Raw genomic sequence first — 23,122 nt, 5'->3', positions numbered from 1 at the left:
AGCGCCACTTTTGAAAAATCCCCAGAAATAGCATACCCAACCTAAAAAAGATTCAATTAATTTACCCTTTGTCCTAAAAGCTCAAGTATGGTCTCATTTGAAAGCTGACACCTGCCACTTTATTGGAAATGTAGAATGAATTATTGTCATAATGAAAAAAAAATTATGAATAGCTTCAAAGTTGTGTAAGTTATTAGAAATTTATTTTTATGAAACATCTTCATGAAAATTAAATTGAAGTTGGCCCGTCAGCACTCTAGAAATGCACTCCAGCTAAAGACACATGTCTGACCATGTTATATTTAAAATTTGAAGGTGATAAGTCTAAAACTCTGTATTTTGTTAAATGTTTTTCAAGATCATCTCAAATGACTTTATTTTGAATTGACTCTAAAATGCAAACTTGTGTTTATTGTCATCTATTAGCATCTATTCAGTCTATTGTCTCTATTGTTTTGTGGTGCAAACGAGCCCCATTCAGTGTCACTCTCTCCTGCACACATTTACACCTTTCCAGCCGGCTTATGGCCATAAATATTCTTTTCCTTTGTCTCCATTATAATCGCTAACGACTGGCTAATCACGGTGTTTCACCCCCTAATTTCTTTCATAATCTTCACTTCACATTTGAAACTGTATCAAATGCCTTTTTTTAAATAAAGAAATATTTCAGTAAGCATTCCGATTTAGAAAAAAAATCATAAAAAATAACAGCTAGATGGCAGGTGCAACTAGAGAGCTAGCTAGCATGTTAGCTTAGCACACCATCAATACACGACAATTTATGAGATTAAAACCCTGTTTGAGCTCCAAACTTACTTTATAGTGCAAGTCGAGTGTTTTAAATAATCTTCTATGAGCTTATTTGGCTTCAGAAAAGAAAATCAGACAGAAAATATATGATTTGATATTATTCTGCACTATTGTAAAGTCTATACCGATTAGCACTGCTACATTATACATATAATCTATTATTATAAAAATACCTGACATGGCTCGAAGAACACAGGTAAATCAAATATCATTGCAATCATGTTTATTGTCTTCAAAACATCTTTATCTGCATGTTATAGCGATCTCTGAAAGCTAACGTTAGCTGTTTATGTCAGTGACGTCCTGGAAGGTCACAGGTTATTTCTTCTTCGTGAGCTTTCATATTTGGAAAAAACTGTGCAAATGGCGCCCTCAGCCTGCTGTATGGATTGAAAACACAGTACATCAGAGTATCCAGCGCTCTTTATGTATACATCGACGCATTTGGATATAAATTCAATAAATATTATTCCTGTCTATAGAAATATGATGTAAACCTATGATAATATATCAATATTTCTCCAAATCTGCACATTTTTGAGCCAAAAGCCCTGAGGAACGTTGTTTTGTCACGCGTTCTCAAGACAACAGCACCGGAGTTTTTTTCTGAATGGAGCAGCTGACGCTCATAATTCATATTAAAGGTATCGACTCATTTTTTCATTACATAAATCCTGACACAAATTAAGACATAACTGTCACTATAAGTTTCTCAGAATACAATAGTGGTCAAATACTGAAACGTGAGACTTATATATTTTTAATGATGTATAGTTTGTCAAGGTAATAACATTAAATCTGATAGTAACTTTGAACTATTTAAAAAAAAAAACGCTTCAGAGCGTCCTCGCTCTGGTGAAGGTTAACAGGTTAAAACCTACTTTTTCGAACTCCTCCTAGACCGAACGTCCGATTTTCACCAAAATCGGATCGTGTCATCTCCAGACTGTGCCGAGTAAAAGTTATGGATTTCGTGTCGATAGACAAAACCGTTTTCGTATACCGCAGTGGCAAAGTTGAGGCATTATGCCAAAATGACTATTCAGGCTTTATATCTGCAATGCCTTGACATATTGACACCAAACTTTGTATGTGTCATTGTCACTTCACTCTGACCACATCACATCAGTTTCGTAACTGCGCCACCTATTGGTCGAAAGTGATAATCATATTTTTAGTTATTGTATGTGATTTTTCAACCATTTTGCCAAAATTCATCTTCAAATGTCTTTAATTGCTCCTTGCTGCAGTGGGTCTCACACTCCCAGCCACTTTGGCATGTCTTGTCGTCTTGCTTGCGCTTGGCCCCGGTGATTGCTGCTTGCAGCTATATTTCTTCTTTTTCTTCTTTTTCTTCTTTTTCTTCCGACTGGGCGTCTATGGCAGCCCATAGAAGTGTATGCGGGAAAGTTGTTTTGGTTTGACATTCTGATAGAGGACAGTCCCAACATCAAATACACCAATTTTGGTGTTTCTAACTCATTCCCTCTAGCGCCACCACCTGTCCAAAGTTTCAGAAATTGTATGCTAATAACTTTTGAACCGTAAGGCCTATCAACAAAATTATTTTTTCCTCTGATTCCTGAGCCCATGGCGATTCGATTGCACCCTATGACGTCATTTTCCGTCATAATAGTTTTCCCGCCATTTTGAATTTTCCGAAAAACCTACTTTTTCGAACTCCTCCTAGGCCGTTGCTCCGAATTTCACGAAAATTGAACCAGATCATCTCCAGACCATGACGACAAAAAGTTATGGAATTCAAGTTGATTTGTCAAACCGTTCACGAATACCACGCAATTTAATTTTACGTTGCGCTTGCAAAAACAGACGTAAGGCTGTATCTCCACAACGTTTTATCGGATTCAGACCAAATTTGGTACATGTCATCACAAGCATGACCTGAGGCTACATGCTGCGTTTCGGCGCAGCGCCACCTACTGGTCCGGAGATATGAATAATTTATTTTTTTGCTTTTAACTTCTGAACGGTTTGTCCAAAAATCACAAAAGTGGTCTCGTTAGATTCAGGGCGTCATACTGAGTTGACTGATATCCAATTTTCCCATATCGGCCATTTTGGCTGTCGGCCATTTTGAATTATGTGCTAAAATGCTGTATTTTATGAACGCATGAACGTATCGTTACGAAACTCAGTATGGGTCATCAGTACAATGCCCTAAAGGTACTCAAAAGATTATGAGACAGCGCCACCTTTTGGTCAAAAGTTATAATGAAATTTCCAAAAATGCTAATAACTTTTGAATAAATTTGCCTATAGTAATGACACTGATCTCAATAGATTCCTTGGGTTATGCTGAAAACATAGATACCAATTTTGCCATAGTCAGCCAAACTTCCTGTCCGCCATCTTTATTTTCTTTTAAAACCTACTTTTTCGAACTCCTCCTAGACCGAACGTCCGATTTTCACCAAAATCGGATCGTGTCATCTCCAGACCGTGCCGAGTAAAAGTTATGGATTTCGTGTCGATAGACGAAACCGTTTTCGTATACCGCAGTGTCAAAGTTGAGGCATGATGCCAAAATGACTATTCAGGCTTTATATCTGCAATGCCTTGACATATTGACACCAAACTTTGTATGTGTCATTGTCACTTCACTCTGACCACATCACATCAGTTTCGTAACTGCGCCACCTATTGGTCGAAAGTGATAATCATATTTTTAGTTATTGTATGTGATTTTTCAACCATTTTGCCAAAATTCATCTTCAAATGTCTTTAATTGCTCCTTGCTGCAGTTTGTCTCACACTTTCAGCCATGTAGGCATATCTCGTCGTCTGCTTTTGCGCTTGGCCCCGTAATGGCTGCTTGCAGCTATATTTTCTTTTTCTTTTTCTTCCGACTGGGCGTCTATGGCAGCCTATAGAACCGTTTGCGGGAAACTTATGAAAATTGGCACAGTGATAGAGGACAGCCTGAACTATCACCATAGCAAATTTGGAGTCTCCGACTCATTCCCTCTAGCGCCACCAGCTGTCCAAAGTTTCACTCATGTTTATGCTAATAACTTTTGAACCACAAGGGCTAGAAACAAAATTCTTTTTTCCTCTGATTCCTGAGCTCATGACGATTCGACTGCACCCTATGACGTCATTTTCCGTCATAATAGTTTTCCCGCCATTTTGAATTTTCCAAAAAACCTACTTTTTCGAACTCCTCCTAGGCCGTTGATCCGAATTTCACGAAAAATGAACCAGATCATCTCCAGACCTTGACGACCAAAAGTTATGGAATTCAAGTTTATTCGAATTACCGTTCTCGAATACCGCGCAAATAAATTTTACGTAGCGCTTGCGAAAACAGACGTAAGGCCGTATCTCCACAACGCTTTGTTGGATTCAGACCAAATTTGGTACATGTCATCACAAGCATGACCTGAGGCTACATGCTGCGTTTCGGCGCAGCGCCACCTACTGGTCCGGAGATATGAAGAATTTATGTTTTTGCTTATAACTTCTGAACGGTTTGTCCAAAAATCACAAAAGTGGTCTCGTTAGATTCAGGGCGTCGTGTTGAGTTGACTGATATCCAATTTTCCCATATCGGCCATTTTGGCTGTCGGCCATTTTGAATTATGTGCTAAAATGCTGTATTTTATGAACGCATGAACGTATCGTTACGAAACTCAGTATGGGTCATCAGTACAACGCCCTAAAGGTACTCAAAAATTTATGAGACAGCGCCACCTTTTGGTCAAAAGTTATAATGAAATTTCCAAAAATGCTAATAACTTTTGAATAAATTTGCCTATAGTAATGACACTGATCTCAATAGATTCCTTGGGTTATGCTGAAAACATAGATACCAATTTTGCCATAGTCAGCCAAACTTCCTGTCCGCCATCTTTATTTTCTTTTAAAACCTACTTTTTCGAACTCCTCCTAGACCGAACGTCCGATTTTCACCAAAATCGGATCGTGTCATCTCCAGACCGTGCCGAGTAAAAGTTATGGATTTCGTGTCGATAGACGAAACCGTTTTTGTATACCGCAGTGGCAAATTTGAGGCATGATGCCAAAATGACTATTCAGGCTTTATATCTGCAATGCCTTGCCATATTGACACCAAACTTTGTATATGTCATTGTCACTTCACTCTGACCACATCACATCAGTTTCGTAACTGCGCCACCTATTGGTCGAAAGTGATAATCATATTTTTAGTTAATGTATGTGATTTTTCAACCATTTTGCCAAAATTCTTCTTTAAATGTCTTCAATTGCTCCTAGCTGCAGTTGGTCTCACACTCCCAGCCACTTTGGCATGTCTTGTCGTCTTGCTTGCGCTTGGCCCCGGTGATTGCTGCTTGCAGCTATATTTATTATTATTATTATTAGGGCCCGAGCACCGATGGTGCGAGGACACTATTGGAATTGCTCTGTTTATTATTAGGGGCCAAGCACTGAAAGTGCGGGCACCTATTGTATCTGTTCCGGTTCTTATTCTTCTTTTTCTTCTTTTTCTTCCGACTGGGCGTCTATGGCAGCCCATAGAAGCGTATGCGGGAAAGTTGTTTTGGTTTGACATTCTGATAGAGGACAGTCCCAACATCAAATACACCAATTTTGGTGTTTCTAACTCATTCCCTCTAGCGCCACCACCTGTCCAAAGTTTCAGAAATTGTATGCTAATAACTTTTGAACCGTAAGGCCTATCAACAAAATTATTTTTTCCTCTGATTCCTGAGCTCATGGCGATTCGATTGCACCCTATGACGTCATTTTCCGTCATAATAGTTTTCCCGCCATTTTGAATTTTCCGAAAAACCTACTTTTTCGAACTCCTCCTAGGCCGTTGCTCCGAATTTCACGAAAATTGAACCAGATCATCTCCAGACCATGACGACAAAAAGTTATGGAATTCAAGTTGATTTGTCAAACCGTTCACGAATACCACGCAATTTAATTTTACGTTGCGCTTGCAAAAACAGACGTAAGGCTGTATCTCCACAACGTTTTATCGGATTCAGACCAAATTTGGTACATGTCATCACAAGCATGACCTGAGGCTACATGCTGCGTTTCGGCGCAGCGCCACCTACTGGTCCGGAGATATGAAGAATTTATGTTTTTGCTTATAACTTCTGAACGGTTTGTCCAAAAATCACAAAAGTGATCTCGTTAGATTCAGGGCGTCATACTGAGTTGACTGATATCCAATTTTCCCATATCGGCCATTTTGGCTGTCGGCCATTTTGAATTATGTGCTAAAATGCTGTATTTTATGAACGCATGAACGTATCGTTACGAAACTCAGTATGGGTCATCAGTACAATGCCCTAAAGGTACTCAAAAGATTATGAGACAGCGCCACCTTTTGGTCAAAAGTTATAATGAAATTTCCAAAAATTCTAATAACTTTTGAATAAATTTGCCTATAGTAATGACACTCATCTCAATAGATTTCTTGGGTTATGCTGAAAACATAGATACTAATTTTGCCATAGTCAGCCAAACTTCCTGTCCGCCATCTTTATTTTCTTTTAAAACCTACTTTTTCGAACTCCTCCTAGACCGAACGTCCGATTTTCACCAAAATCGGATCGTGTCATCTCCAGACCGTGCCGAGTAAAAGTTATGGATTTCGTGTCGATAGACGAAACCGTTTTCGTATACCGCAGTGTCAAAGTTGAGGCATGATGCCAAAATGACTATTCAGGCTTTATATCTGCAATGCCTTGACATATTGACACCAAACTTTGTATGTGTCATTGTCACTTCACTCTGACCACATCACATCAGTTTCGTAACTGCGCCACGTATTGGTCGAAAGTGATAATCATATTTTTAGTTATTGTATGTGATTTTTCAACCATTTTGCCAAAATTCATCTTCAAATGTCTTTAATTGCTCCTTGCTGCAGTTTGTCTCACACTTTCAGCCATGTAGGCATATCTCGTCATCTGCTTTTGCGCTTGGCCCCGTAATGGCTGCTTGCAGCTATATTTAGGGCCCGAGCACCGATGGTGCGAGGACACTATTGGAATTGCTCTGTTTATTATTATTATTATTATTATTATTATTATTAGGGCCCGAGCACCGATGGTGTGAGGACCCTCTTGGAATTGCTCTGTTTATTATTAGGGCCCGAGCACCGATGGTGTGAGGACCCTCTTGGAATTGCTCTGTTTATTATTATTATTATTAGGGCCCGAGCACCGATGGTGTGAGGACCCTCTTGGAATTGCTCTGTTTATTATTATTATTATTAGGGCCCGAGCACCGATGGTGCGAGGACACTATTGGAATTGCTCTGTTTATTATTATTATTATTATTATTATTATTATTATTATTATTATTATTATTATTTTCCGCATTCAATCGCATTTTTGAGGGCCTAAACATGCACGAAAACTCACGAAAATTTGCACACGCGTCAGAACTGGCGAAAATTGACATCTGATATGCGTTTCAGAATTGGGCGGGGTAAAATGGCTCGATAGCGCCACCTATAAAGGTTCAACGGAGTGCGCCTCCCGCTACGTTTCACGTACGTGTACGAAATTCGGTACATACATGTAATTACCCAATACCTACAAAAAAGTCTCTTGGAGCATAGCCTTAAACACAACAGGAAGTCAGCCATTTTGAACTTCCTCTCTGATTTTTGTGCAGTTTTTGCCATTTTCAGGCCTCGTACTTTAACGAACTCCTCCTACAGTTTTAATCTGATCATCTTCAAATTTGGTGAGTGTAATCTTAAGGCCTTTGCGACGTTAAATTGCGAAGATCTAGAGTTTTCGTCGAAGGGCGTGTCCTCGGCGGCCTGACAAATTTTGATGTTTCGCCATGAAACAGGAAGTTGCTGTAACTCAGGCAAACAATGTCCAATCTGCCCCAAACTTCACATGTTTGATAAGCGTTCTGTCCTGAACACATGACCATGCTCAAATTCAGTTACAGTCATAGCGCCACCTGCTGGCAACAGGAAGTGACATGTTTAACACTGTTTTGGACTCCTAATAACATATAAAAAATTGCCAGCAAGTGCTTAACATGTTAACAACATACTAGAAACATGCTAAAACATGCTAGCAAACATTAGCTAAGTGCTAAAGCATGCTATTACTGCAATTAAATAGGAATTTGCTGTAACTCAGGCATTGGATGTCCAATCTGCCCCAAACTTCACACGTTTGATAAGCGTTCTGTCCTGAACACATGGCCATGATCAAATTCAGTTACAGTCATAGCGCCACCTGCTGGCAACAGGAAGTGACATGTTTAACACTGTTTTGGACTCCTAATAACATACAAAAAAGTGCCAGCAAGTGTTAAACATGTTAACAACATACTAGAAACATGCTAAAACATGCTAGCAAACATTAGCTAGGTGCTAAATCATGCTATTAATGCAATTAAATAGGAATTTGCTGTAACTCAGGCATTGGATGTTTAATCTGCCCCAAACTTCACACGGTTGAAAATTCTCATGTTTAACACATTTACATGAGAATATTCAGTTATAGTAATAGCGCCACCTACTGGCAACAGGAAATGACATGTTTAACACTGTGATGCTGTACTAGCAACATATTAAATATGCCATTGAGTTATAAACATGTTAGAAACCTGTTAAAACATGCTAGCAATTCTTAGCTAAGTGCTAAAGCATGCTAATGCAATGAAAGAGGAAGTTGTTGTTACTAAAGAAGGCAATGTCCAATCTTTCCCAAACTTTACACGTTTGATAAGAGTCCTGCCCTGAACACATCTACATGACACTTTTCAGTTATAGTAATAGCGCCACCTACTGGCAACAGGAAGTGACATGTTTAACACTGTGATACAGTACTAGCAACATATTAAATATGCCATTGAGTTATATACATGTTAGAAACATGTTAAAACATGCTAGCAATTCTTAGCTAAGTGCTAAAGCACGCTAATGGAATGAAACAGGAAGTTGGTGTTACTGAAGAAGGCAATGTCCAATCTGCCCCAAACTTCACACGTTTGATAAGAGTCCTGCCCTGAACACATCTACATGACAATTTTAAGTTAAAGTAATAGCGCCACCTACCGTCGACAGGAAGTGACAAGTTTTACACTGTGATGCGTTACTAGCGACATATTTAATATGCCATTGAGTTCTAAACATGCTAGAAACATGCTAAAACATGCTAGCAACACTTATCTGAGTTATAACGCATGCTATTATCCCCATAATCAAGGACATTTTTGTAACTGACTTTGACATACTCCTCCTATTTTTACCTACTTAAATGCACATTGTCCACCATGCTCTGTCTTCCTAAAGCCACCGGGTGGCGGTGGCACGGGTGCGAGGGCCCTTTCATCGCTGCTTGCAGCTTTAATTATTATTATTATTCTTCTTCTTCTTCTCCGCATTTAATCGCATTTTTGAGGGCCTAAACATGCACGAAAACTCACGAAAATTTGCACACGCGTCAGAACTGGCGAAAATTGACATCTGATATGCGTTTCAGAATTGGGTGGGGTAAAATGGCTCGATAGCGCCACCTATAAAGGTTCAACGGAGTGCGCCTCCCGCTACGTTTCACGTACGTGTACGAAATTCGGTACATACATGTAATGACCCAATACCTACAAAAAAGTCTCTTGGAGCATAGCCTTAAACACAACAGGAAGTCAGCCATTTTGAACTTCCTCTCTGATTTTTGTGCAGTTTTTGCCATTTTCAGGCCTCGTACTTTAACGAACTCCTCCTACAGTTTTAATCTGATCATCTTCAAATTTGGTGAGTGTAATCTTAAGGCCTTTGCGACGTTAAATTGCGAAGATCTAGAGTTTTCGTCGAAGGGCGTGTCCTCGGCTGTCTGACAAATTTTGATGTTTCGCCATGAAACAGGAAGTTGCTGTAACTCAGGCAAACAATGTCCAATCTGCCCCAAACTTCACACGTTTGATAAGAGTTCTGTCCTGAACACATGACCATGCTCAAATTCAGTTACAGTCATAGCGCCACCTGCTGGCAACAGGAAGTGACATGTTTAACACTGTTTTGGACTCCTAATAACATATAAAAAATTGCCAGCAAGTGCTAAACATGTTAACAACATACTAGAAACATGCTAAAACATGCTAGCAAACATTAGCTAAGTGCTAAAGCATGCTATTACTGCAATTAAATAGGAATTTGCTGTAACTCAGGCATTGAATGCCCAATCTGCCCCAAACTTCACACGTTTGATAAGAGTTCTGGTCTGAACACATTTACATGAGAATATTCAGTTATAGTAATAGCGCCACCTATTGGCAACAGGAAGTGACATGTTTAACACTGTCATGCTGTACTAGCAACATATTAAATAAACCATTGAGTTATAAACATGTTAGAAACATGTTAAAACATGCTAGCAATTCTTAGCTAAGTGCTAAAGCATGCTAATGCAATGAAACAGGAAGTTGTTGTTACTCAAGTAGGCAATGTCCAATCTGCCCCAAACTTCACAGGTTTGATAAGAGTTCTGTCCTGAACACATTTACATGAGAATAATCAGTTAGAGTAATAGCGCCACCTGCTGGCAACAGGAAGTGACATGTTTAACACCATTTTGGACTCCTAATAACATAAAAAATTGCCAGCAAGTGCTAAACATGTTAACAACATACAGGAAACATGCTAAAACATGCTAACAAACATTAGCTGAGTGCTAAAGCATGCTATTACTGCAATTAAATAGGAATTTGCTGTAACTCAGGCATTGAATGTTCAATTTGCCCCAATTTCACACGTTTCATAAGAGTTCTGGTCTGAACACATTTACATGAGAGTATTCAGTTATAGTAATAGCGCCACCTACTGGCAACAGGAAGTGACATGTTCAACACTGTGATGTTGTACTAGCAACATATTAAATAAACCATTGAGTTATAAACATGTTAGAAACCTGTTAAAACATGCTAGCAATTCTTAGCTAAGTGCTAAAGCATGCTAATGCAATGAAATAGGAAGTTGTTGTTACTCAAGAAGGCAATGTCCAATCTGCCCCAAACTTCACACGTTTGATAAGAGTCCTGCCCTGAACACATTTACATGACACTTTTCAGTTATAGTAATAGCGCCACCTACTGGCAACAGGAAGTGACATGTTCAACACTGTGATGTTGTACTAGCAACATATTAAATAAACCATTGAGTTATAAACATGTTAGAAACATGTTAAAACATGCTAGCAATTCTTAGCTAAGTGCTAAAGCATGCTAATGCAATGAAACAGGAAGTTGTTGTTACTCAAGAAGGCAATGTCCAATCTGCCCCAAACTTCACACGTTTGATAAGAGTCCTGCCCTGAACACATTTACATGACACTTTTCAGTTATAGTAATAGCGCCACCTACTGGCAACAGGAAGTGACATGTTCAACACTGTGATGTTGTACTAGCAACATATTAAATAAACCATTGAGTTATAAACATGTTAGAAACATGTTAAAACATGCTAGCAATTCTTAGCTAAGTGCTAAAGCATGCTAATGCAATGAAACAGGAAGTTGTTGTTACTCAAGAAGGCAATGTCCAATCGGCCCCAAACTTCACACGTTTGATAAGAGTCCTGCCCTGAACACATCTACATGACACTTTTCAGTTATAGTAATAGCGCCACCTACTGGCAACAGGAAGTGAGATGGTTAACACTGTGATGCAGTACTAGCAACATATTAAATATGCCATTGAGCAATAAACATGTTAGAAACATGTTAAAACATGCTAGCAATTCTTAGCTAAGTGCTAAAGCATGCTAATGCAATGAAACAGGAAGTTGTTGTTACTCAAGAAGGCAATGTCCAATCTGCCCCAAACTTCACACGTTTGATAAGAGTCCTGCCCTGAACACATCTACATGACACTTTTCAGTTATAGTAATAGCGCCACCTACTGGCAACAGGAAGTGACATGTTTAACACTGCGATGCATTACTAGCAACATATTAAATATGCCATTGAGTTATATACATGTTAGAAACATGTTAAAACATGCTAGCAATTCTTAGCTAAGTGCTAAAGCACGCTAATGCAATGAAACGGGAAGTTGTTGTTACTGAAGAAGGCAATGTCAAATCTGCCCCAAACTTCACACGTTTGATAAGAGTCCTGCCCTGAACACATCTACATGACAATTTTAAGTTAAAGTAATTGCGCCACCTACTGTCGACAGGAAGTGACACGTTTTAAACTGTGATGCATTGCTAGCGACATATTTAATATGCCATTGAGTTCTAAACATGCTAGAAACATGTTAAAACATGCTAGCAACACTTATCTGAGTGATAACGCATGCTATTATCCCCATAATAAAGGACATTTTTGTAACTGACTTTGACATACTCCTATATTTACCTACTTAAATGCACAATGCCCACCGTGCTCTGTCTTCCTAAATCCACCGGGTGGCGGTTGGCACGGGTGCGAGGGCCCTTTCATCGCTGCTTGCAGCTTTAATTAGGGCCCGAGCACCGATGGTGCGAGGACACTATTGGAATTGCTCTGTTTATTATTATTATTATTATTATTATTATTATTATTATTATTATTATTTTCCGCATTTAATCGCATTTTTGAGGGCCTAAACATGCACGAAAACTCACGAAAATTTGCACACGCGTCAGAACTGGCGAAAATTGACATCTGATATGCGTTTCAGAATTGGGCGGGGTAAAATGGCTCGATAGCGCCACCTATAAAGGTTCAACGGAGTGCGCCTCCCGCTACGTTTCACGTACGTGTACGAAATTCGGTACATACATGTAATGACCCAATACCTACAAAAAAGTCTCTTGGAGCATAGCCTTAAACACAACAGGAAGTCAGCCATTTTGAACTTCCTCTCTGATTTTTGTGCAGTTTTTGCCATTTTCAGGCCTCGTACTTTAACGAACTCCTCCTACAGTTTTAATCTGATCATCTTCAAATTTGGTGAGTGTAATCTTAAGGCCTTTGCGACGTTAAATTGCGAAGATCTAGAGTTTTCGTCGAAGGGCGTGTCCTCGGCGGCCTGACAAATTTTGATGTTTCGCCATGAAACAGGAAGTTGCTGTAACTCAGGCAAACAATGTCCAATCTGCCCCAAACTTCACACGTTTGATAAGCGTTCTGTCCTGAACACATGACCATGCTCAAATTCAGTTACAGTCATAGCGCCACCTGCTGGCAACAGGAAGTGACATGTTTAACACTGTTTTGGACTCCTAATAACATATAAAAAATTGCCAGCAAGTGCTAAACATGTTAACAACATACTAGAAACATGCTAAAACATGCTAGCAAACATTAGCTAAGTGCTAAAGCATGCTATTACTGCAATTAAATAGGAATTTGCTGTAACTCAGGCATTGAATGTCCAATCTGCCCCAAACTTCACACGTTTGATAAGAGTTCTGGTCTGAACACATTTACATGAGAATATTCAGTTATAGTAATAGCGCCACCTACTGGCAACAGGAAGTGACATGTTCAACACTGTGATGTTGTACTAGCAACATATTAAATAAACCATTGAGTTATAAACATGTTAGAAACATGTTAAAACATGCTAGCAATTCTTAGCTAAGTGCTAAAGCATGCTAATGCAATGAAACAGGAAGTTGTTGTTACTCAAGAAGGCAATGTCCAATCTGCCCCAAACTTCACACGTTTGATAAGAGTCCTGCCCTGAACACATCTACATGACACTTTTCAGTTATAGTAATAGCGCCACCTACTGGCAACAGGAAGTGACATGGTTAACACTGTGATGCAGTACTAGCAACATATTAAATATGCCATTGAGCAATAAACATGTTAGAAACATGTTAAAACATGCTAGCAATTCTTAGCTAAGTGCTAAAGCATGCTAATGCAATGAAAGAGGAAGTTGTTGTTACTCAAGAAGGCAATGTCCAATCTGCCCCAAACTTCACACGTTTGATAAGAGTCCTGCCCTGAACACATCTACATGACACTTTTCAGTTATAGTAATAGCGCCACCTACTGGCAACAGGAAGTGACATGTTTAACACTGCGATGCATTACTAGCAACATATTAAATATGCCATTGAGTTATATACATGTTAGAAACATGTTAAAACATGCTAGCAATTCTTAGCTAAGTGCTAAAGCACGCTAATGCAATGAAACGGGAAGTTGTTGTTACTGAAGAAGGCAATGTCAAATCTGCCCCAAACTTCACACGTTTGATAAGAGTCCTGCCCTGAACACATCTACATGACAATTTTAAGTTAAAGTAATAGCGCCACCTACTGTCGACAGGAAGTGACACGTTTTAAACTGTGATGCATTGCTAGCGACATATTTAATATGCCATTGAGTTCTAAACATGCTAGAAACATGCTAAAACATGCTAGCAACACTTATCGGAGTTATAACGCATGCTATTATCCCCATAATCAAGGACATTTTTGTAACTGACTTTGACATACTCCTCCTATTTTTACCTACTTAAATTCACATTGCCCACCATGCTCTGTCTTCCTAAAGCCACCGGGTGGCGGTGGCACGGGTGCGAGGGCCCTTTCATCGCTGCTTGCAGCTTTAATTAGGGCCCGAGCACCGATGGTGTGAGGACCCTCTTGGAATTGCTCTGTTTATTATTATTATTATTATTATTATTATTATTATTCTTCTCCGCATTTATTCGCATTTTTGAGGGCCTAAACATGCACGAAAACTCACGAAAATTTGCACACGCGTCAGAACCGGCGAAAATTGACATCTGATATGCGTTTCAGAATTGGGCGGGGTAAAATGGCTCGATAGCGCCACCTATAAAGGTTCAACGGAGTGCGCCTCCCGCTACGTTTCACGTACGTGTACGAAATTCGGTACATAGATGTAAGGACCTAATACCTACAAAAAAGTCTCTTGGAGCATAGCCTTAAACACAACAGGAAGTCAGCCATTTTGAACTTCCTCTCTGATTTTTGTGCAGTTTTTGCCATTTTCAGGCCTCGTACTTTAACGAACTCCTCCTACAGTTTTAATCTGATCATCTTCAAATTTGGTGAGTGTAATCTTAAGGCCTTTGCGACGTTAAATTGCGAAGATCTTGAGTTTTCGTCGAAGGGCGTGTCCTCGGCGGCCTGACAAATTTTGATGTTTCGCCATGAAACAGGAAGTTGCTGTAACTCAGGCAAACAATGTCCAATCTGCCCCAAACTTCACACGTTTGATAAGAGTTCTGCCCTGAACACATGACCATGCTCAAATTCAGTTACAGTCATAGCGCCACCTGCTGGCAACAGGAAGTGACATGTTTAACACTGTTTTGGACTCCTAATAATTTATAAACAATTGCCAGCAAGTGCTAAACTTGTTAACAACATACTAGAAACATGCTAAAACATGCTAGCAAACATTAGCTAAGTGCTAAAGCATGCTATTACTGCAATTAAACAGGAAGTTGCTGTAACTCAGGCAAACAATGTCCAATCTGCCCCAAACTTCACACGTTTGATAAGAGTTCTGCCCTGAACACATTTACATGAGAATATTCAGTTACAGTCATAGCGCCACCTGCTGGCAACAGGAAGTGACATGTTTAACACTGTTTTGGACTCCTAATAACATATAAAAAATTGCCAGCAAGTGCTAAACATGTTAACAACATACTAGAAACATGCTAAAACATGCTAGCAAACATTAGCTAAGTGCTAAAGCATGCTATTATTGCAATTAAATAGGAATTTGCTGTAACTCAGGCATTGAATGCCCAATCTGCCCCAAACTTCACACGTTTGATAAGCGTTCTGTCCTGAACACATAACCATGCTCAAATTCAGTTACAGTCATAGCGCCACCTGCTGGCAACAGGAAGTGACATGTTTAACACTGTTTTGGACTCCTAATAACATATACAAAATTGCCAGCAAGTGCTAAACATGTTAACAACATACTAGAAACATGCTAAAACATGCTAGCAAACATTAGCTAAGTGCTAAAGCATGCTATTATTGCAATTAAATAGGAATTTGCTGTAACTCAGGCATTGAATGCCCAATCTGCCCCAAACTTCACACGTTTGATAAGAGTTCTGGTCTGAACACATTTACATGAGAATATTTAGTTATAGTAATAGCGCCACCTATTGGCAACAGGAAGTGACATGTTTAACACTGCAATGCATTACTAGCAACATATTAAATATGCCATTGAGTTATATACATGTTAGAAACATGTTAAAACATGCTAGCAATTCTTAGCTAAGTGCTAAAGCACGCTAATGCAATGAAACGGGAAGTTGTTGTTACTCAAGAAGGCAATGTCCAATCTGCCCCAAACTTCACACGTTTGATAAGAGTCCTGCCCTGAACACATCTACATGACACTTTTCAGTTATAGAATAGCGCCACCTACTGGCAACAGGAAGTGACATGTTTAACACTGCAATGCATTACTAGCAACATATTAAATATGCCATTGAGTTATATACATGTTAGAAACATGTTAAAACATGCTAGCAATTCTTAGCTAAGTGCTAAAGCACGCTAATGCAATGAAAGAGGAAGTTGTTGTTACTAAAGAAGGCAATGTCCAATCTGCCCCAAACTTCACACGTTTGATAAGAGTCCTGCCCTGAACACATCTACATGACACTTTTCAGTTATAGTAATAGCGCCACCTACTGGCAACAGGAAGTGACATGGTTAACACTGTGATGCTGTACTAGCAACATATTAAATATGCCATTGAGTTATATACATGTTAGAAACATGTTAAAACATGCTAGCAATTCTTAGCTAAGTGCTAATGCATGCTAATGCAATGAAAGAGGAAGTTGTTGTTACTAAAGAAGGCAATGTCCAATCTGCCCCAAACTTCACACGTTTGATAAGAGTCCTGTCCTGAACACATCTACATGACACTTTTCAGTTATAGTAATAGCGCCACCTACTGGCAACAGGAAGTGACATGTTTAACACTGCGATGCATTACTAGCAACATATTAAATATGCCATTGAGTTATATACATGTTAGAAACATGTTAAAACATGCTAGCAATTCTTAGCTAAGTGCTAAAGCACGCTAATGCAATGAAACGGGAAGTTGTTGTTACTGAAGAAGGCAATGTCAAATCTGCCCCAAACTTCACACGTTTGATAAGAGTCCTGCCCTGAACACATCTACATGACAATTTTAAGTTAAAGTAATAGCGCCACCTACTGTCGACAGGAAGTGACACGTTTTACACTGTGATGCATTACTAGCGAAATATTTAATATGCCATTGAATTCTAAACATGCTAAAACATGCTAGCAACACTTATCTGAGTTATAACGCATGCTATTATCCCCATAATAAAGGACATTTTTGTAACTGACTTTGACATACTCCTATTTTTACCTACTTAAATGCACATTGCCCACCGTGCTCTGTCTTACTAAAGCCACCGGGTGGCGGTGGCACGGGTGCGAGGGCCCTTTCATCGCTGCTTGCAGCTTTAATTATTATTATTATTATTCTTCTCCGCATTTAATCGCATTTTTGAGGGCCTAAACATGCACGAAAACTCACGAAAATTTGCACACGCGTCAGAACCGGCGAAAATTGACATCTGATATGTGTTTCAGATTTGGGCGGGGCAAAATGGCTCGATAGCGCCACCTATAAAGGTTCAATGGAGTGCGCCTCCCGCTACGTTTCACGTACGTGTACGAAATTCGGTACATACATGTAATGACCCAATACCTACAAAAAAGTCTCTTGAAGCATAGCCTTAAACACAACAGGAAGTCAGCCATTTTGAACTTCCTCTCTGATTTTTGTGCAGTTTTTGCCATTTTCAGGCCTCGTACTTTAACGAACTCCTCCTACAGTTTTAATCTGATCATCTTCAAATTTGGTGAGTGTAATCTTAAGGCCTTTGCGACGTTAAATTGCGAAGATCTTGAGTTTTCGCCGAAGGGCGTGTCCTCGGCGGCCTGACAAATTTTGATGTTTCGCCATGAAACAGGAAGTTGCTGTAACTCAGGGAAACAATGTCCAATCTGCCCCAAACTTCACACGTTTGATAAGAGTTCTGTCCTGAACACATGACCATGCTCAAATTCAGTTACAGTCATAGCGCCACCTGCTGGCAACAGGAAGTGACATGTTTAACACTGTTTTGGACTCATTATAACATATAAAAAATTGCCAGCAAGTGCTAAACATGTTAACAACATACTAGAAACATGCTAAAACATGCTAGCAAACATTAGCTAAGTGCTAAATCATGCTATTACTGCAATTAAATAGGAATTTGCTGTAACTCAGGCATTGGATGTCCAATCTGCCCCAAACTTCACACGTTTGATAAGAGTTCTGTACTGAACACATGACCATGCTCAAATTCAGTTACAGTCATAGCGCCACCTGCTGGCAACAGGAAGTGACATGTTTAACACTGTTTTGGACTCATTATAACATATAAAAAATTGCCAGCAAGTGCTAAACATGTTAACAACATACTAGAAACATGCTAAAACATGCTAGCAAACATTAGCTAAGTGCTAAAGCATGCTATTACTGCAATTAAATAGGAATTTGCTGTAACTCAGGCATTGGATGTCCAATCTGCCCCAAACTTCACACGTTTGATAAGAGTTCTGCCCTGAACACATTTTCATGAGAATATTCAGTTATAGTAATAGCGCCACTTACTGGCAACAGGAAGTGACATGTTTAACACTGTGATGCTGTACTAGCAACATATTAAATATGCCATTGAGTTATAAACATGTTAGAAACATGTTAAAACATGCTAGCAAATCTTAGCTAAGTGCTAAAGCACGCTAATGCAATGCAACAGGAAGTTGTTGTTACTCAAGTAGGAAATGTCCAATCTGCCCCAAACTTCACACGTTTGATAAGAGTCCTGCCCTGAACACATCTACATGAGAATAATCAGTTAGAGTAATAGCGCCACCTACTGGCAACAGGAAGTGACATGTTTAACAGTGTGATACAGTACTAGCAACATATTAAATATGCCATTGAGTTATATACATGTCAGAAACATGTTAAAACATGCTAGCAAATCTTAGCTAAGTGCTAAAGCACGCTAATGCAATGAAACAGGAAGTTGGTGTTACTGAAGAAGTTAATGTCCAATCTGCCCCAAACTTCACACGCTTGATAAGAGTCCTGCCCTGAACACATCTACATGACAATTTTAAGTTAAAGTAATAGCGCCACCTACTGTCGACAGGAAGTGACACGTTTTACACTGTGATGCATTACTAGCGACATATTTAATATGCCATTGAGTTCTAAACATGCTAGAAACATGCTAAAACATGCTAGCAACACTTATCTGAGTGATAACGCATGCTATTATCCCCATAATAAAGGACATTTTTGTAACTGACTTTGACATACTCCTCCTATTTTTACCTACTTAAATGCACATTGCCCACCGTGCTCTGTCTTCCTAAAGCCACCGGGTGGCGGTTGGCACGGGTGCGAGGGCCCTTTCATCGCTGCTTGCAGCTTTAATTATTATTATTATTATTATTTTCCGCATTTGATCGCATTTTTGAGGGCCTAAACATGCACGAAAACTCACGAAAATTTGCACACGCGTCAGAACTGGCGAAAATTGACATCTGATATGCGTTTCAGAATTGGGCGGGGTAAAATGGCTCGATAGCGCCACCTATAAAGGTTCAACGGAGTGCGCCTCCCGCTACGTTTCACGTACGTGTACGAAATTCGGTACATACATGTAATGACCCAATACCTACAAAAAAGTCTCTTGGAGCATAGCCTTAAACACAACAGGAAGTCAGCCATTTTGAACTTCCTCTCTGATTTTTGTGCAGTTTTTGGCATTTTCAGGCCTCGTACTTTAACGAACTCCTCCTACAGTTTTAATCTGATCATCCTCAAATTTGGTGAGTGTAATCTTAAGGCCTTTGCGACGTTAAATTGCGAAGATCTAGAGTTTTCGTCGAAGGGCGTGTCCTCGGCGGCCTGACAAATTTTGATGTTTCGCCATGAAACAGGAAGTTGCTGTAACTAAGGCAAACAATGTCCAATCTGCCCCAAACTTCACACGTTTGATAAGCGTTCTGTCCTGAACACATGACCATGCTCAAATTCAGTTACAGTCATAGCGCCACCTGCTGGCAACAGGAAGTGACATGTTTAACACCGTTTTGGACTCCTAATTAACATATACAAAATTGCCAGCAAGTGCTAAACATGTTAACACCATACTAGAAACATGCTAAAACATGCTAGCAAACATTAGCTAAGTGCTAAAGCATGCTATTACTGCAATTAAATAGGAATTTGCTGTAACTCAGGCATTGAATGCCCAATCTGCCCCAAACTTCACACGTTTGATAAGAGTTCTGTCCTGAACACATTTACATGAGAATATTCAGTTATAGTAATAGCGCCACCTATTGGCAACAGGAAGTGACATGTTTAACACTGTGATGCTGTACTAGCAACATATTAAATAAACCATTGAGTTATAAACATGTTAGAAACATGTTAAAACATGCTAGCAATTCTTAGCTAAGTGCTAAAGCATGCTAATGCAATGAAACAGGAAGTTGTTGTTACTCAAGTAGGCAATGTCCAATCTGCCCCAAACTTCACAGGTTTGATAAGAGTCCTGCCCTGAACACATCTACATGAGAATAATCAGTTAGAGTAATAGCGCCACCTGCTGGCAACAGGAAGTGTCATGTTTAACACCATTTTGGACTCCTAATAACATATAAAAAATTGCCAGCAAGTGCTGAACATGTTAACAACACACGGGAACCATGCTAAAACATGCTAACAAACATTAGCTAAGTGCTAAAGCATGCTATTCCTGCAATTAAATAGGAATTTGCTGTCAGGCATTGAATGTTCAATTTGCCCCAATTTCACACGTTTGATAAGAGTTCTGCCCTGAACACATCTACATGACACTTTTCAGTTATAGTAATAGCGCCACCTACTGGCAACAGGAAGTGACATGGTTAACACTGTGATGCAGTACTAGCAACATATTAAATATGCCATTGAGTAATAAACATGTTAGAAACCTGTTAAAACATGCTAGCAATTCTTAGCTAAGTGCTAAAGCATGCTAATGCAATGAAACGGGAAGTTATTGTTACTGAAGAAGACAATGTCCAATCTGCCCCAAACTTCACATGTTTGATAAGAGTCCTGCCCTGAACACATCTACATGACAATTTTAAGTTAAAGTAATAGCGCCACCTACTGTCGACAGGAAGTGACACGTTTTAAACTGTGATGCATTGCTAGCGACATATTTAATATGCCATTGAGTTCTAAACATGCTAGAAACATGCTAAAACATGCTAGCAACACTTATCTGAGTGATAACGCATGCTATTATACCCATGATAAAGGACATTTTTGTAACTGACTTTGACATACTCCTCCTATTTTTACCTACTTAAATGCACATTGCCCACCGTGCTCTGTCTTCCTAAAGCCACCGGGTGGCGGTGGCACGGGTGCGAGGGCCCTTTCATCGCTGCTTGCAGCTTTAATTAGGGCCCGAGCACCGATGGTGCGAGGACACTATTGGAATTGCTCTGTTTATTATTATTATTATTAGGGCCCGAGCACCGATGGTGCGAGGACACTATTGGAATTGCTCTGTTTATTATTATTATTATTATTATTATTATTAGGGCCCGAGCACCGATGGTGCGAGGACACTATTGGAATTGCTCTGTTTATTATTATTATTATTAGGGCCCGAGCACCGATGGTGCGAGGACACTATTGGAATTGCTCTGTTTATTATTATTATTATTATTATTATTATTATTATTATTATTATTATTTTCCGCATTTGATCGCATTTTTGAGGGCCTAAACATGCACGAAAACTCACGAAAATTTGCACACGCGTCAGAACTGGCGAAAATTGACATCTGATATGCGTTTCAGAATTTGGCGGGGTAAAATGGCTCGATAGCGCCACCTATAAAGGTTCAACGGAGTGCGCCTCCCGCTACGTTTCACGTATGTGTACGAAATTCGGTACATACATGTAATGACCCAATACCTACAAAAAAGTCTCTTGGAGCATAGCCTTAAACACAACAGGAAGTTAGCCATTTTGAACTTCCTCTCTGATTTTTGTGCAGTTTTTGCCATTTTCAGGCCTCGTACTTTAACGAACTCCTCCTACAGTTTTAATCTGATCATCTTCAAATTTGGTGAGTGTAATCTTAAGGCCTTTGCGACGTTAAATTGCGAAGATCTAGAGTTTTCGTCGAAGGGCGTGTCCTCGGCGGCCTGACAAATTTTGATGTTTCGCCATGAAACAGGAAGTTGCTGTAACTCAGGCAAACAATGTCCAATCTGCCCCAAACTTCACACGTTTGATAAGAGTCCTGTCCTGAACACATGACATGCTCAAATTCAGTTACAGTCATAGCGCCACCTGCTGGCAACAGGAAGTGACATGTTTAACACTGTTTTGGACTCCTAATAACATATAAAAAATTGCCACCAAGTGCTTAACATGCTAACAACATACTAGAAACATGCTAAAACATGCTAGCAAACATTAGCTAAGTGCTAAAGCATGCTATTACTGCAATTAAATAGGAATTTGCTGTAACTCAGGCATTGAATGTCCAATCTGCCCCAAACTTCACACGTTTGATAAGCGTTCTGTCCTGAACACATGACCATGCTCAAATTCAGTTATAGTAATAGCGCCACCTGCCGGCAACAGGAAGTGACATGTTTAACACTGTTTTGGACTCCTAATAACATATAAAAAATTGCCAGCAAGTGCTTAACATGTTAACAACATACTAGAAACATGCTAAAACATGCTAGCAAACATTAGCTAAGTGCTAAAGCATGCTATTACTGCAATTAAATAGGAATTTGCTGTAACTCAGGCATTGAATGTCCAATCTGCCCCAAACTTCACACGTTTGATAAGCGTTCTGTCCTGAACACATGACCATGCTCAAATTCAGTTACAGTCATAGCGCCACCTGCTGGCAACAGGAAGTGACATGTTTAACACTGTTTTGGACTCCTAATAACATACAAAAAAGTGCCAGCAAGTGTTAAACATGTTAACAACATACTAGAAACATGCTAAAACATGCTAGCAAACATTAGCTAGGTGCTAAATCATGCTATTAATGCAATTAAATAGGAATTTGCTGTAACTGGCATTGGATGTTTAATCGGCCCCAAACTTCACACGGTTGAATATTCTGATGTTTAACACATTTACATGAGAATATTCAGTTATAGTAATAGCGCCACCTACTGGCAACAGCAAATGACATGTTTAACACTGTGATGCTGTACTAGC

The sequence above is a fragment of the Phoxinus phoxinus genome (genome assembly GCF_949152265.1).
Source record: "Phoxinus phoxinus genome assembly, chromosome: 23".
Lineage (NCBI taxonomy): Eukaryota > Metazoa > Chordata > Actinopteri > Cypriniformes > Leuciscidae > Phoxinus > Phoxinus phoxinus.
This window is presented reverse-complemented; position numbering follows the sequence as displayed.